The following is a 15,505-nucleotide window of genomic DNA, read 5'->3' on the forward strand; positions in this document are numbered from 1 at the left end:
TTTTGAGTCCAGAGAAAAGCCTTTATTTCCATCCTTTTAATAAGTGATAGAGAATCTCTCCCAGGTTTCAGGTTTCATTACCAGTTATGTTCCAACCCATCCTCATCTTCCCCTAAAGCAGAAGCGATGGGAGCCACTCAGATGGCCTGAATTTCCGCTCTGTCCCTTGGTGAGTATGTGACACTCTGAGCTTCAAGTTTCTCGTCTGTTAAATGGGCATGATAACGATAGTTCCTTCTGAGAGCTGCGGAGAGAATTGAGGGAGATGACACATATAAAGGACTTAGCACCGTGCCTGTCTCATAAATACCTATTATTATCATCATTATCATTTCTCTGAGACTGTTTTATTAGCTGTGTTACCCTCATCCTAACCCTGGTACAGACGGTTGTGAGACTTAGGGCAAACTGCCGCTCGTGGGCCTCATCCTGCTGGCCCCCTGCTTTTGTACGCCTGTTGAGCTAAATAACAGATTTTACATTTTTAACAGACAGAGAAGAACCAAAAGAGGAGTGTTATTTTGTGATGTGTGGAAATTAAATGAAATTCAAATTTCAGTGTCCACAGATAAAGTTCTGTTGAAACAGCCACGCCCACTCATTTATGTAATGTCTATGCTTTGTGCTAGAACGGCAGAGCTGAGTAAATTGCAAGAGAGACACGTGACCCGTAAAGCTGCAAATATTTACTAAATTCCCCTTACAGGAAGTTTGCTGACTCTCATTCAAGGGAATAAAAGCATTGTCTTTGGAAGTCTTGGCCCAGGCTCACAGTTGGTGTTGAAAACTCCCAAGGCCTGACCCACTAGGATGGATGTGAGAAACAACTGCAAAGACAGACATTTTCATTAGCTCAGTTACGTCTCAACCAAAGACAAGGCCGAGAGGGCCCTGCGGCTTGGATTCGTGGGAAGGACTCTGTCACTGGAGCCGTGTTTGAAACCTAGCTTTGCCACCTGCGAGCCATGTAACTTTGAACGGGTGGCTAGCCTCACCAAGTTCTCTCCTGTAAATTGGGGTGTCAATCCCTTTGGCATAGGGTTGTCATGACAAGTGAAATATATGGCAACGCCACTGCAGAGGATCAGATGTTCTGCTGGTGAGTGACATTTGTTGGCTCCCTCCTTCCAAACATTGTCTTGGTGGTCTAGCAAAACAAAACATACCAAAAGAGAAAAAGTGTTCCATGATATGAAAAATACCGTAGACTTCTAGTTTCAGCTCCGACATGTAAACAGTGCTTGGACGTCGTCTCTCCCATCCTTACAACAACAAAGAAGCTGAACAAACTGAAAATCAATGACTTTCCTTAGACCAATCAGAGACTGAGTTTTCAAGATAAAGTGCCACTCTGAACTCCAGAAAGACTGATGAATCCAGAGTCACAGGTGAGCCGTGCCCACCTGACGCAGAAGCTGCTGGAGCCATAACTAGTGGGAACAGTTAACTGGTAATTTTCATGAGTTGCTAAAGGCCGAGCATGAAGTAGCCAAGAGTGAGGACCTCCTGGGGGTGCAGTCTCAGAAGGAGCCCACAATCTCATGGGCTTTATCTCCGGGAAGTGCACACGCTTCTCACTGTGAAGACCCAAGAGAGATCCCCTCCTGGAGGGAAAGAGTAATCCTTGTGAGGTACACTCAGGGCCTTCTCCATACAAAGGTCTGCTCTCCGGGGAAAGACTGCCAGCCTTATCCCAGCTGGGGGGAGGCCATTCCTCTCCCTTCAACCCCCTCTGGCCTTCCTGTCTCACTTAAGGGTGGAGGTATGGGTGAGAAACACTTGTGAAGGTCACAGGCCACTCTCATGGGCCCATTAAAAGAATGGAGGTTTAACCTGAAGATCACAGAACCCTCCCCACCCCCACATCCTACCACCACACCAACAGGCTCCTGTATAACAGTGCATCGAGCTCCAAGACACAGGCTGTCTCTGAGGAGGCGGATCTAGGGAAGTTCAAAGTCAAGAGGGAATTTAAAAACAAGGACACTAGAAGAATTTGAAGCCTCTGGCACCTACGGCTACAGCAAACATTACACGTAGCCCAACTCTAAGCCAGAATAACATAAATCTTCACAGTAAAGGCCTGTTGACCTCAATATCCAGGACTTGATAGAACACATCTGGCTTTTAGCAAAAAATTACAAGGCAACTCAAAAGGAAACAATAACAACAAAAAAACACAGTCTGAAGAGACAGCAAGCATCAGAACCAGGCTCACATATGACACAGATGTTGAAATCATCAGGCAGAGGATTTAAAATAACTATGATTAATATATTAAGAACTCTAAAGGAAAAAGTAGACAACATGCATTATGATGGAGAATGAAGCCAGAGAAATAAAAATACTAAGAAATAACCAAAAGGAAATGCCAGAGATCAAAAATAATCTAACAGAAAGGAAGAATGCCTTCGATGGGTCATCAGCAGGCTGGACATGGCCAAGGAAAGAATTAGTGAGCTTGAGGATTCATCAGTAGAAACTTCCTAAGCTGAAAAGCCAAGAGAAAAAATGATGATAAAAACAGAACAGAACACCCAGGAAGTGTGGGAAATTTCCAAAAGATGTAAGATACATGTAATTAAGATGCCAGAGGAAGAAGAAAGAGAATGAAGAACAATATTTGAAGAGATAATGGCTGAGAACTTTCCAAAATTAATGACAGATATCAAACTACAGACCCAGGAAGCTCAGAGGATACCAAAAAGCTACAGTTGGGTGGATCATACTCAAACTGCAGAAAACCAAAGATGAAGAATGAAACCAGAAGGGGCAGAAAAACCTCACCTCTAAAGGAACAAGGATAACAATTACAGTAAACTTCTCATCAGAAACCACACAAGCAACAAGAGTAGAGTGAAATATTTAAAATGTTGAATGAAAACAAAAAAAAGGGCCAACTTAGAATTCTATATCCACACAAATTATCCTGCAAAACTGAAAGAGAAATAAAGACTTTCTCATCAAACAAAAACCAAAGGATGGTGTTGTCAGTGAACACGTTCTGTGAGAAATGTTAAAAGATCTTCAGGCAGAAGGGGAGTGATAGAGGTCAGAAATTTGCATAGATATTTTTTTTAAAAAAGAAAAAGCATCAGAGAAGGCATAAACAAAAATAAAATCTTTTAGGGCCAGCCCTGGTGGCCTAGTGGTTAAGTTCAGCACAGTCCATTTCAGAGGCCCAGGTTCGATTCCCGGACTCAGGCCTACACCACTCATCTATCAGTGGCTGTGCTGTGACAGTGGCCCACACACAAAATAGAGGAAGATTGGCACAGATGTTAGCTCAGGGTGAATCTTCCTCAGCAAAATAAGTAAAAATAAAATAAAATCTTTTACTTTTCTTATTCATATTTAATCTAAAAGATAACTGTTTAAAGTAACAATAGTTTCTTAATTTGCTCAGGCTGCTATAACAAAACACCACAGAGTGGGGGAAGGGGGTGTAAACAACAAACATTTATTTTCTCTCAGTTCTGGAGGCTGGAAGTCCAAGATCAAGGTTCCGACAGATTCGGTTTCAGGTGAGGACCCTCTTCCTGGCTCGCAGACAACCATTTTGTCTTCACACAACCTTTTCTTGGTGTGTGCTCGTGGAGAGAGAGCAAACGAGCTCTCCGATGTCTCTTCTTATAAGCACACTAATCCTGTAGGATCAGGGTCCCACCCTCACGACTTCATTTAACCTTAATTCCCTCCTTATAGGCTCTGTCTCCAAATACAATCTCACGGGGTGTTAGGGCTTCAACATATGAAATGGAAGCAGGGGTGCACAATTTAGTACACAGCAAATAGTAACATTGTATTGGGTGATTACAGCACCTGGAGAAGGGAAATGAACGGCAGCAATGTCACAGGGGCTGGGAGGGAGGGATGGAGAGGACTGTGCTATGAAGTATCTGCATTACACACGAAGCTTTACGGAACTACTGAAGGTGGACTTCCACACAGTGATACGGTGCTTAACGACAGGGATCTGTTCAGAGAAATGCATCGTGAGATGCCTTCTTTGTTGTGTGAGCATCACAGAAGGCACTTACACAAACCTAGATGGGGCAGCCTACTGCACACCTAGGCTGTATGGTACTAATCTCGTGGGACCACTGTCATATATGCGGTCCATCGTTGACTGAAACATCGTCATGTCGTGCATCACTATAGTTAAAATTTATATTGTGAACTCTAGGGCAACTGCTAAAAATGCTTTAAAAAGAAGTATAATTGATTCACTAAGAGAAGAGATTAAATGGAATTACATAAAATGGTCAATTAAGACCAGAGAAGGCAGGAAAAGAAGCCTCTGGCAATCACTAGCTAGCCGTTACAAACGTGGTTGATATTAATCAAATTATATCAATAATTAATTTAATGTGAATGGTCTAATTACACCAATTAAAAAACAAAGACTGGGGGCTGGCCCCGTGGCTGAGCGGTTAAGTTCGCGCACTCCGCTGCAGGCGGCCCAGTGTTTCGTTGGTTCGAATCCTGGGCGCGGACATGACACTGCTCATCAAACCACGCTGAGGCAGCGTCCCACATGCCACAACTAGAAGGACCCACAACAAAGAATATACAACTATGTACCGGGGGGCTTTGGGGAGAAAAAGGAAAAAATAAAATCTTTTTAAAAAAAAAAAAAAAAAACAAAGACTGTTAGAATGGATAAAAACAAGACCCAACGTATGTTGTACAATAGAAACACAATTTAACTACAAAGACTCTGACAGGATAAAAGTAAAGGGGTCATGCAGAGGATTCTGGGAAAAATGGCAGAGTAGGAAGCAGTCGGAAACTGTCTCCCCACCCAGACAGCAACTGCACTGGCGGAATCTGTCTGATGTAACTATTTTGGAACTCAGGGGTCCGTGGAAAGCTTGCAACTTCCAAGGGAAGGCTTGGACAGCAAATTTTGGTTAATTTAGGTCCATTTCAGCTCTTGGTCCAGAAGCAGCTACCCGTGCCCCACCCCAGCCCAACGGCAGGTGGCCATGCACGTGTTCCTGGAGCAGCTTGCACACAGCTTGCAGAAGCCAGAGTGGGCAAAAAGGACCCTGTGCTCCAAATATCAGGGATCTGTGCTCCGATCGCTGCTTCTGATCCCAGAGGTGCAGACAGAGACAGGCAGCCATTTTGCTGAGCTTCCCCCAGCTGTTGTAAGTCCCTTTCTCTCCAAGAGAAGTGACTTCCAGGGATTTAAAGGACCAGGACACTTTTTTTCCTACCCATCATTTTAGTCTTTTTCCACTTTGGGGAGCCAGACATTAAAGACTAGGACATTCAAAAAAGGCTGTATACATGTGGAAAATTAGAAAGTGACCATGCATGCCCAGGGGAAATGTCAGAAAAGACCTCATACTCACTAGCAAAAGACTAAAAGCTTCTCCTCTAAGACCAGGAACTAGACAAGGATGCCCGCTTTCACCACTTCTATCCAAATAGCACTAGAAGTTCTATCCAGAACAGTTGGGCAAGAAAAAGAAAGAAAATGCATCCAAGTTGGAAAGGAAGAAGTAAACTTACCTCTGTTCACAGATCAGATGATTTTATATGTAGAAAACACCAAAGATTCCACGCAAAAACTGTTAGAACTAATAAATGAATTCAGCAAAGTAACAAGATATAAAGCCAACACACAAAACTCAGTTGCATTTCTTTACACTAACAATGAACAGCCCAAAAGAAATTATGAAAATAATTCCATTTACGATAGCATCAAAAAGAATAAAATAGTTAGGACTTAATCAAAGGGGTAAAAGAATTGTACAACGAAGACTAGAAAATATTGCTGAAAGAAATTTGAGACATAAATAAATGAAACATCCCATGTTGATGTACTGGAAGACCACATTGTCAAGTTATCGGTACTACCCAAAGCAATCTACAGATTCAATGAAATCCTATCAAAATCCCAATGACATTTTTTACAGAAATAGAAAACCCATCCTAAAATTCATATAGAATCTCAAGGAACCTCAAATAGCCACAGCAGTCTTAAAAAGGAAAAACAAAGCTGGAGGATGCATATTTCTTGATTTCAAAACTTACTACAAAGCTACAGTAATCAAAACAACGTGGTTCTGGCATAGACACAGACCGACCAATGGAATAGAATAGAGAGCCCAGAAATGAGCTCTCACAAATATGGTCAAACGGTTTTTGATAAGTGTGCCAAGAACATCCAGTGGGGAAAGAAGAGTCTTTTCAACAAATGGTGCTGGGAAAACTGGACGTCCACATGCAAAAGAATGAATTTGGATGCTTAACTAACACCATATACAAAAATTAACTCAAAATGGATCAAAAATCTTAATGTAAGGTCCAAAACAATAAAACTGTTAGAAGAAAACATAGGACAAACCCTCACGATATTGGATCTGGCGATAACTTTTTGGATATGACACCAAAAACAGAGGTAATAAGAGAAGAAAAATTGGACTTCGTGAAAATCACGGCCTCTCAGGATGTCTGTTGTCTGCAGTGTCTTTCCAGCCTGGACATTCAAGTGCGCATTGTGCGTTCACACAGAGAGACAAACACACACACAGACACGCAGGGAAGACAAAGTGCACATGTACTGCTGGGGGACACACTCAGACACAACACACACAGAGAGACTGCAGACACACGTTCTGCGTGCCATCACAGATATGCTGCTCTTGTAACAAGAGCTACATCTATATGACATTTGCTCTGTGTCTTCGTTTGGTTCCCCCAAAAACCAGAGCCTGGGAGAAGGAGCTGTGCACAGTTACACATTTGGAAGGCAATCCCAGGGAGCATGCGTGTGGGAACAGAAGAAAAGGAAAGAGAAAACACCACAATGAAGGCCTCCCAGAGGCTAAGTGGGTTCAGTATCACTTCTGAGGAGCATATAAAATGCCTCTCAGCGTCTACTTCTGGCCGTGACAGACAAACTGGTGTTGCACCAGTCTTCCCCCCATAAACAATATAAAATTGGACAAGATATACGAGGCAACAATTTCCAGGCAGTGGGCAATAGGCAGCCCAGGGTTACAGCCTCTAAGAAAAGGAAAACCCGTGAAGTGAGCTCAAGCAATGCCTAGCGTGTAACTAGTGACGTTTCTCAGCCATGATGCAGGAGGAACCTCTGTAGGGTATGGTGGTCCCCCTGAGCTGAGGGGGCAGAAAGCAGAGGTAAAGGCAACTGGAACAGCTGCTACCTGTGGACTGGGACATCGTAAATATGGAAGCTGTGCAGACAAATGGGCCCAGAAGTCCATATGGGGAGCCTCTCCTTAACTGAGCAAAGGCTGTGGACTATCTGAGGTCTACCAATTAGAGGCTGCTATGTGGATGAGAGTATAGGCATATTCGAAGTTGAACAATACCAGAGATGTTGCAGCTCTTGCCCTTCCAGAGTGCACAGATATTATTAAGACCTCATTAACATGCCTGTCATCCAGCTGAGACATCACATTATTCTCAGGAGTGGGACCCACACCATAGAGTAGGGCCTTCTCCAGAGCTTCCTTAACAAAGACCTAGTCAAGCTCATTAGGACTACAGGGGGTCTGCAGTGTTGGAGGTTAAGTCTCATTAAGAGAAGCTCACAAAACACCTTATCCTTTTTACAGAGTAGCAAAATCAAGCCTACAAAAAACTTCGAGATCAGCCAGTAATTGAACTGACTGAAAAAACAAGGATGAACACTCTCCAGAGGAAGATAGCAGAATCCAGAGTCTCTACAATATAGTTTTCATATCTCTGTGATTCAATCAAAAACCACTAGACCTACAAAAAAAGAGGAAAATGTAATCCATAGTAAAAAGTAAAAAATAATCAGCCAATAGAAACAGAATCAAGATGGTCCAAATGTTGGACTTAGCAGATGAAGACTTTAAAGCAGATTTTATAAAAATAATTAAAGGAAAATATGTTCTTAATAACTGCCAAAATAGGGACTCTCAACAGCAAAATGAAAATTATCAAGAAGAACAAAACGAAAATTCTAGAACTGAAAATTGTAATAACTGAAATTTAAAATTCCCTAGGGTACTTAATACCATGTTGAACATGACAGAAGAGTTGGTGAACTTGATACAGATCAACAGAAATGATCTAATGTGCAGAACAGAGTGGAAGAGAACTGAAGAAAACGAACAGTGCCTCAAGATCTGTGGCACAGACTCACACAGTCTAACATACGTACATCAGGTGTCCCTGAAGGAGAAGAGAGAAAGACTGGAACAGAAAACGTATCTGAATAAATCATGGCTAAAACCTTCCCAAATCTGATGGAAAACATAGACTTACAGATTCAAGAAGTTCTGAAAACTCCAAAAAAAGATGAATACAAAGAAAAGTTCACTTGGCCACATCATGGTTAAACTGCTTAAAACTAAATACAAAGAGAAAATTTAGAAAGCAGCCAGAGAAAAAAGATACTTTATGTATAGACAACCAAGGACAAGAGTTACACCTGACATCTCATTTGGAAACAATGGAGGCCAGAAGGCAGTGGAACGACATCTTTAAAGAGCGGAAAGAGGACGCCTCTCAGAGCTGCTGACACAGGATCTACTGGAGAATTACTTAACCGTCAGCTCTCACTTCCCATTGCTTGAGGGTTTCCCCCAGGGTATTAACTCCCCTGTACTCTGAGGCTGAATGTGTGTGCCTGATGAGCAGGGTCCCACCAGGGGTTTGCAGCATCAAAGAATCTCGGGGCAGGGGCAGTAATTAAAGCTACGTGGCACACCTGAAGGCGAGATGCCATGATGGTGAGGCGAGTCAAAGCTTTCCTGGAACTCGCAGCAGACACACTTGAAATTATAGGGGAAGCAAGAGGTTATGAGTCAGGGCACCAAAGACATCTGCTATTCTACGTGCCAGGCACCGCTCTAAGGTCTTGACACAGAGTGTCTCATTTCATCCTGGCAGCAACTCAACAAAGTTGGTGCTACTATCAGCCCCACTTTAGAGATGGGGAAGCTAAGGCAAAGAGTGGTTTCATCGTAAGCCGAGACCTACAGCTGGTAAGCGTTAGAGCCAGGTTTGAACCCTGGTCTGTCTGGCACTCAGGCTTTCAGACGCTGCCCCACGTTACTGCTCGAGATGCATTGCACACGGTCATTGTGACACAGACATACATCGCACGCTCAGAACTCCATGCACACGTCCAAAGACATTGTGTTCACACACACACACGTTTAACTGCATGTGTACTGCCACACTCCATCACTTATGCACGTGCACACACACACACAGAGTCAGGGACATGTACACGCACACCCTCAAACCATGCATGCATGTAGCAAAAACACATTCATTGGGGAAACATTCCAGCTCTTTCCTGGCTCCAAAGACAATGGAATTGGGCTCACCACAGGTGAAAACGAGGGCCGCTCTGCCCACAGGCAGAGACCGCCTCACCCTCCTTCTTCCTCCCCGCCAAGGATGTTATTCATTTCCTCAAACGACACCCCCACGCACAGACCTCTCCTTTGTCTCGCCCACCCACGGCAATCTGCCCACTCCCGGCCCTCACGTGTGCTTTCCCGAAGTCTCTACCTCCATTCTGTCACCAGCACAGTCAGAGTGGAGTTCGTCATCCTAAACCCCACAGGCTCAGCCACGCGCCGGCAGCTGGGCAGGCGGGGCAGGAAGCGCCTCCTCGCGGGCTCTGTTGTCTCGCAGAACTTGGTCACAGCTCCGGAGGTGCAGCGGCCTCCTCCCCGTCGCGTCCACCAAGGGGGGGCCGCCTCGGGCTGTTCATGTGAGCTGGACGCGCGACTGTCCCCCAAATTGTAAAGCCCTCCTTTTACCAGTTCTTCATGAGGACATGGACATGCTTTCTAAGCTTCATATCATTTATTTTGTCACACATTTATTCAACAAACATTACTGAGTGCCTACTGGATACCAGGCACTGGCGTTCCAGCGCGAACCATTTCTGTTGTTTTATTCCCAGTACCAAGCCCAGTGCCTGGCATGGCAGGTGCTTGTTTCTGTTTGTCGGATGGATGGGTGGACGGATGGGTGGACGAATGATGGATGAATGAATGGGTGAACAGATGAGTGGAAAAGGCCCTACACACAGGGTTGTAAGCTGATAAGCAAGATACAGCTGCCATCTCAAAGAGGTCCACCCTTTAGTCAGATTTTGCTTATGCCACTCCATACCTTGGGTACACAAAGTGCTAGGAGGGAAGAAGGGAAGCAGGAAGGGAGAGAGGTGTCCCATCCAGCTGGGATATTTTAGGCAGGGCATCTGGGGAAAGCCTTCTCGACAACCTCAAGCCCAGTAGGATGAGCAGCGCCCATCCTCCCACCTCACGGAAATGACCATCCAGGAGTGTCCCTCCTGGGGGTGACCACAGGACCCCAGGGACCATTGGAGTGGGAACTAGCATCGGCTGGTTTAACTGAGGGCAGCCAGTCCCGAGTCCTTCACGGTGTCTACCTGCTCCAGGGGGTTCACTCTGCTTTGGCACATTCACACAGGACACACCCAGAGTGTCCCTCTCCTCATGCTCACCCCATTTCAGCATGTGCACCCCACCTGGCTGCACATCCGCATCCGTGCCGTCAGCCTTCACGCACTTCAGCGTGCGCGCCCTCCTGTGTGTGCACCCTCCCCCTCAGTGAGCCCCGTCCCTCACACGTGCCCGCCTCCTCGGCAGGCGCACGTGACTTCCGTGCCGTCAGTGAGGAGACCTGCCCAAACTGGATCCAATGCCAGGCCATCCCGGAAGTACAACAATAATTGCCAGAAAAGCCAGCCCGGATTCACTGCCATGAAATCCATTCTTGTTTTTAAAAACTGGAACGCTGAAGCAAGTGGGTGCCCCCAAACTCCACTCCATGTCACAGCGCAGTGGCTCCAGTCTGGAGCATCCCGATGCATGGATGGAGCAGTTGCATGGAGCCGGGTATTGGAGCCTGCTCAAAATTTTTGTTTTCCATTCAATTGGCGGGAACAAAAAGTCACGGATTCCAACCAAAAAACATTCCACTCCGTTAACCCTGTTGTCAAATTGCTCCTCTCCCAGCTCCAACCTCGCTGTTGTCAATGTGTTTGGCTGACAGGGAGCTTGTTTCCCATATATGGGGTCAGAGCTACCCCAGTGCCTCCACCCTCACAGCATCGATGGAGATTCAGGGAAAGTGCAAGGGCGTTTAGAAACGCAGCTCTTCCCTTCAAGCCCTCTCAAACTCGAGTTGCGGCTTTTGAGCTGTTAATAAGGATCTCGAGGAGCCGGAGTTCCTTAAGTTTTTCTGCTGCTCTCACGGGGAATCGTGTGCAGACTCAGAAGGTTGCCATGGAACCTCAACACGAGCCAAGAGGAGTGGAGAGACTGCAGCCCACGCGGAGACGCCGTGCCTCCTCCGGCCCTGCCTGCGCTGACCCCCTCCCCAGCACGCGTGCTCTCCCTGCGCCTCCGCTGCAGAGGGTCCGCCCTTCTCGGCTTCCCACCAGCACTGACCACCTGGCTGCACTCTCACAATGGCTCACCTATCACCACCTCCCCTGGCTCCCTCCTGCCTCTGTGACCACACCCTTCCCCTCCCCGCAGCCACACAGAGCTCCACGGGCAGGCACTAGGGCCTTTGTCCTCTCCCTCTGTAGGTCACCCATAAATGCTCCCTGGATTTGTAAACCGTCTGCCTAAAGCCTTGTGCACCAAGTATTAATCTATAGCCACAAACTCTGGGGCCCTCAAACTCTTGGGTTCCTCTCTCTGAGCTCCCAGCTTCAGGAAATTGGACAACTACCCTTGTAATGAGCAGCCTGGGGGGTCTGCAGGAGTAAGAGGCAGGAAAGCAGGTCCAGGGTACACTTTCACTGCCTAGCTGTGAGGCCTCAGGAAAGTGACTTAACCTTTCTGAGCCTGGGTTCCCTGGTGTATAAAGTGGGAATGACCGCACACACACGCCCACACACGCACACACGCCCAAGATAATGAGTTTTAGCACTTTGTAACCCAACACAGAGTACAAATGTGACCTATTAGTGTTATTCATTACAAGAGAAAACCAACAAGTATTTTCCCATTTCTGTTTTGGTTGTGTCTCCTCTGGATTCCCCCCTCAACAACTTCCTTTCTAGAGGTCAGTTTTGTAATTAGTCTCCCGAAGTTACAGGCTGCAGCGACCCCAGCTAAGGCAGGGCATGCCCCAGGCTCTGAGGAGGGGCTTCGCAAACTTCCCTCCCCAGCCCTGCAAGAACACGAGAGCCGGGTTCCCCCATCCCCCTCCTACAGCCGAGCCCACGGGGCGCGGAACAAGGAGCGATTGCACCCAGGGTCACTCTGCTGCTAAGTAAAGATGAAGCTGAGTTCAAGCGGGGCCCTGTGCAAAGGCCCCAGGAAGCAGGAAGAATGAGAAGCACAGACAAACTATAAACACCACATTTTATGAAAATAAAAAAACAATTTCAAAAATTCAGGCTTAGGGAAGTTTCTAAACATTTTTGAAGGCTTTTCAAACTTTCTCCCTCCACAGCATCAGACCGGGAAATTAAACCCCTCTGGGCTCGTGGAGCGGAGTGAGGGAGGAGTGGACCCTAGCGTTTGTCAATTGACTTCCCTCCTTTTCCTCCTCCTCCCCAGGCCCGAGCGATCCATCCAGCGGATGGTGAGTAATCACTTTGGTGATGGCTTTGAGCTTGGCCTCTCCGGGATGGGCCGGGGGAGCTTGTGTGAGAGGATGAGAACCTCGCTCTGGTGGGTCTACAGTTTTGCAGTTTTCTTCCTCTCGTGAATTCTTCTCTTATTTTCATCCTCTTTGATTCCTTGCCATAAACTGCAGCCGCCTCGTTTCTCCCCGTTCTTCGCCTCAATTGAATTACGGAATCCAGGCGCTTGTTGTCACTGCTGGGAGACTGGCAGACGCTGAGCCCTCCTCGCAGAGCAGGGGAGAGCCTGGCGCGTCCACCTGCAGTGATGGCGCCGACCCCGGGGACTCACGCACCTGGTGTACCTATTTCCATCTCAGGATATGGACCTTCGTTTCCTGTCTCCTCAGTTCTGCCATTTGTGTGCCGGGCGGTGAGCTGGATACGAGGGGTAGGAGGCGAGCCCCGTGTTTGTGGACAGCAACTGGGAACACAAACGTTACAAATAGTGAGACACAGAAATGTCATCACAGGGGGCAAAGTACAGGACTTGGAACTGTTGCCTTCTCTCTGGGGTTCTTCGGAAGTCGGTGCCTCGGAGCACAGCTCTAAGACCAAGGGTAAGAGCTGCTTATTGACAGACCCTGTTTGGCATTGAATCTGTTCCCCTCCATGGTCAGCGGTGGGCTCAAATGTTCCTTCGGTTCACAGACTGCTCCCTGTGTCCCCAGCGCCCGGCCCCGAGCTGGTCACAGGACCCACTCAGAGAGGCATATTTTAGCAAGATCGCTTCTAAAATTCACACTGAAGCTGCAAAATCTGAGCTCGCTGTGACGACACAGATTTTCCAGTCTCTCCTCGGGTCACAGATGCGCCGCTCTCTCCATCAGCCTGTCAAAAAGACAAACCTTTCCGTGTCAGGAAGAAAAGCACTGAGATGAAAAAGAAGAAAAAAAAGAAATCTCAAGATCAGATTCTCTGTTCTTTTCTGACTTGCCAGAAACAAACAGTATCTTTCCCAGCTGTGACTGGCAACCTCTCTGGAAACGGTACCAAATTATTACTCCTTCCCTTATGTTAAAAAAAAAAAAAAAAAATCAAAGGTATTCAGTTGTCCTTGGCTACAACCAAATTTCTTTAAATATTTCAGTGCATCTCATCTCAAAATACTATGATGACAAGTTCAAGTCATGAAAACCCACGTTGGGAGTTTTGAAAAACATGCTGGGGGGATTACGCAAGTTTTCCATCCATTTGAGTCCTCCTCTGAGGACATGTTCATTTTAAAGAAAAATTGTGGTATTTGGAAGCCTGAAGACTGAACTGCAAACGGTGCTGGCTTCAGGAGCGTGGCCTTCTCCTTCCCTCCAGTGCCGTCTAACTAGCAGGTCCTAGGGGGCACAAACCCCGAGGGGAGGTCACAGGGTGATTTGGGAGGTGCAGGTAGCGTCACAAAGCACAAAGTAGTCACGCACACTGACAAAGTTATTCCTCTGTAATCCTGCAGGCTCGGCCAAGGAGAGTCTCTTCTGGGGGCTGGCCAATTTTTAACGTCCCTAAGGCTGCCACCACCCTTTTTAATAAAGAGAGCAGGCAGGCAGCTACAACATCCAAGTGGAATTTAATAACGTCGGCTTTTATGGCTTTTATGACCTCCTTCTACGTACGGCAAACACTACTGGTTTTCCATTCACGGTAATGATTTAAAGTTTCCTTTTTAACTAAATGTATGTTTTTAAAAGTGTGTACGTTTAAAAGAAAAGCTTAGATAAATAATAGCAGAGATATGATAGGTTGGATGAAAATGACAAGTTTGGGAAAGTGCAATCAATAAAAATATAATCCAGCTTGCTTCACCTGCTTGCCCATCACTGCAGCTCAAGAGAAAACTGAAATAAATTCCTTTTGCAGCTTGTTGGGGAAGAAAGTGCGTCCAGAAGGAAATTCACCAACTATTAAAAGCGAGTCCCTTTAGGGACAGAGCCTGGGAGGAAGGTAAAACAGTCACTTTTTACTTTAAACACATCTGAATTATTTGAATTTTTGTGTTGCAGGGAAATTAACCCTTTGTCTGACATCTCGGGTATAAATCTTTTTTCCAGATTGGTCCTGTGTGTTGTCTTTGTGGTATCCTTGGCCTGCAGAACTTATAGAGTCAAAAAAATCATTATTTATCGCTTCTGAGTTTCCATTTTGCTTAGGAAGGTCTCCCCAGCCCCCAGATTGTGCCTGTAGTATCGTAACCCCATCACTGTCCTTGTTTCTCACATTTCCCTAGCTATTCTGGGATCATTTATTCCTCCACAGCAACTCTAAGATCATATATTTATGTGAGCATGCATTACTTTAATAATCTTCAAAATGAGGTTTCTTTTACTGTTAAAAAGTGGAAGCAGGGTCGGTCCCATGGCCTAGTGGTTAAGTTCGGCACGCTCTGCTTTAGCATCTTGGGTTCAGTTCCTGGATGTGGACCCACACCACTCGTCAGCAGCCATACTGTGGCAATGACCCACATAAGAAATAGAGGAGGATTGGCACGGATGTTAACTTAGGATGACTCTTCTTTAGGAAAAAAAGAGGAAGATTGATAACAGATGTTAGGGTGAATCTTCTTCAGCAAAAAAAAAAAAAAATGGAGAGGGGTCTTTCAACATCTCTTTCTTATATCCCAAGAACTAAGATGTTCCAGAATCCTAGACAGAAAGTGGCTGAGAATACATCAGGCACTGGGCCCTCGTCCACTGAGAGGCTCCCTGAGCCTCCTGCACCGGACAGGCCAGGGGATGGGAGGATGGAGTCCTGAACTCCAGAAGACCCTCTGGACAAGGTCCCTCAGATAAGCAAGCACACTGCAGGAGGGTGATTGTGAGGCGAGCATGTCACAACCACATTTCTGGCCAGGGGCGGATGCTCTTGCTGGAACCCCAT

At 46.2% G+C, this 15,505-nt stretch overlaps 1 long non-coding RNA gene across 2 annotated transcripts in view; it reads right to left on the reverse strand.

Annotated features, from left to right (window-relative positions):
* LOC139078308 (uncharacterized) overlaps positions 1-15,505 on the reverse strand; it is a 27,613-nt gene continuing 12,108 nt past the window's right edge. The window contains exon 7 of one of the 2 annotated variants that reach the window (XR_011531240.1): positions 1-244. This is a non-coding gene — a long non-coding RNA (uncharacterized lncRNA). Of the gene's footprint in view, positions 245-12,357; positions 13,469-15,505 lie in introns of those variants that run through there. The other variant, XR_011531241.1, reaches the window with a different exon arrangement.

This window comes from Equus przewalskii, chromosome 21 (genome assembly GCF_037783145.1).
Source record: "Equus przewalskii isolate Varuska chromosome 21, EquPr2, whole genome shotgun sequence".
NCBI classification, from domain to species: Eukaryota; Metazoa; Chordata; class Mammalia; order Perissodactyla; family Equidae; genus Equus; species Equus przewalskii.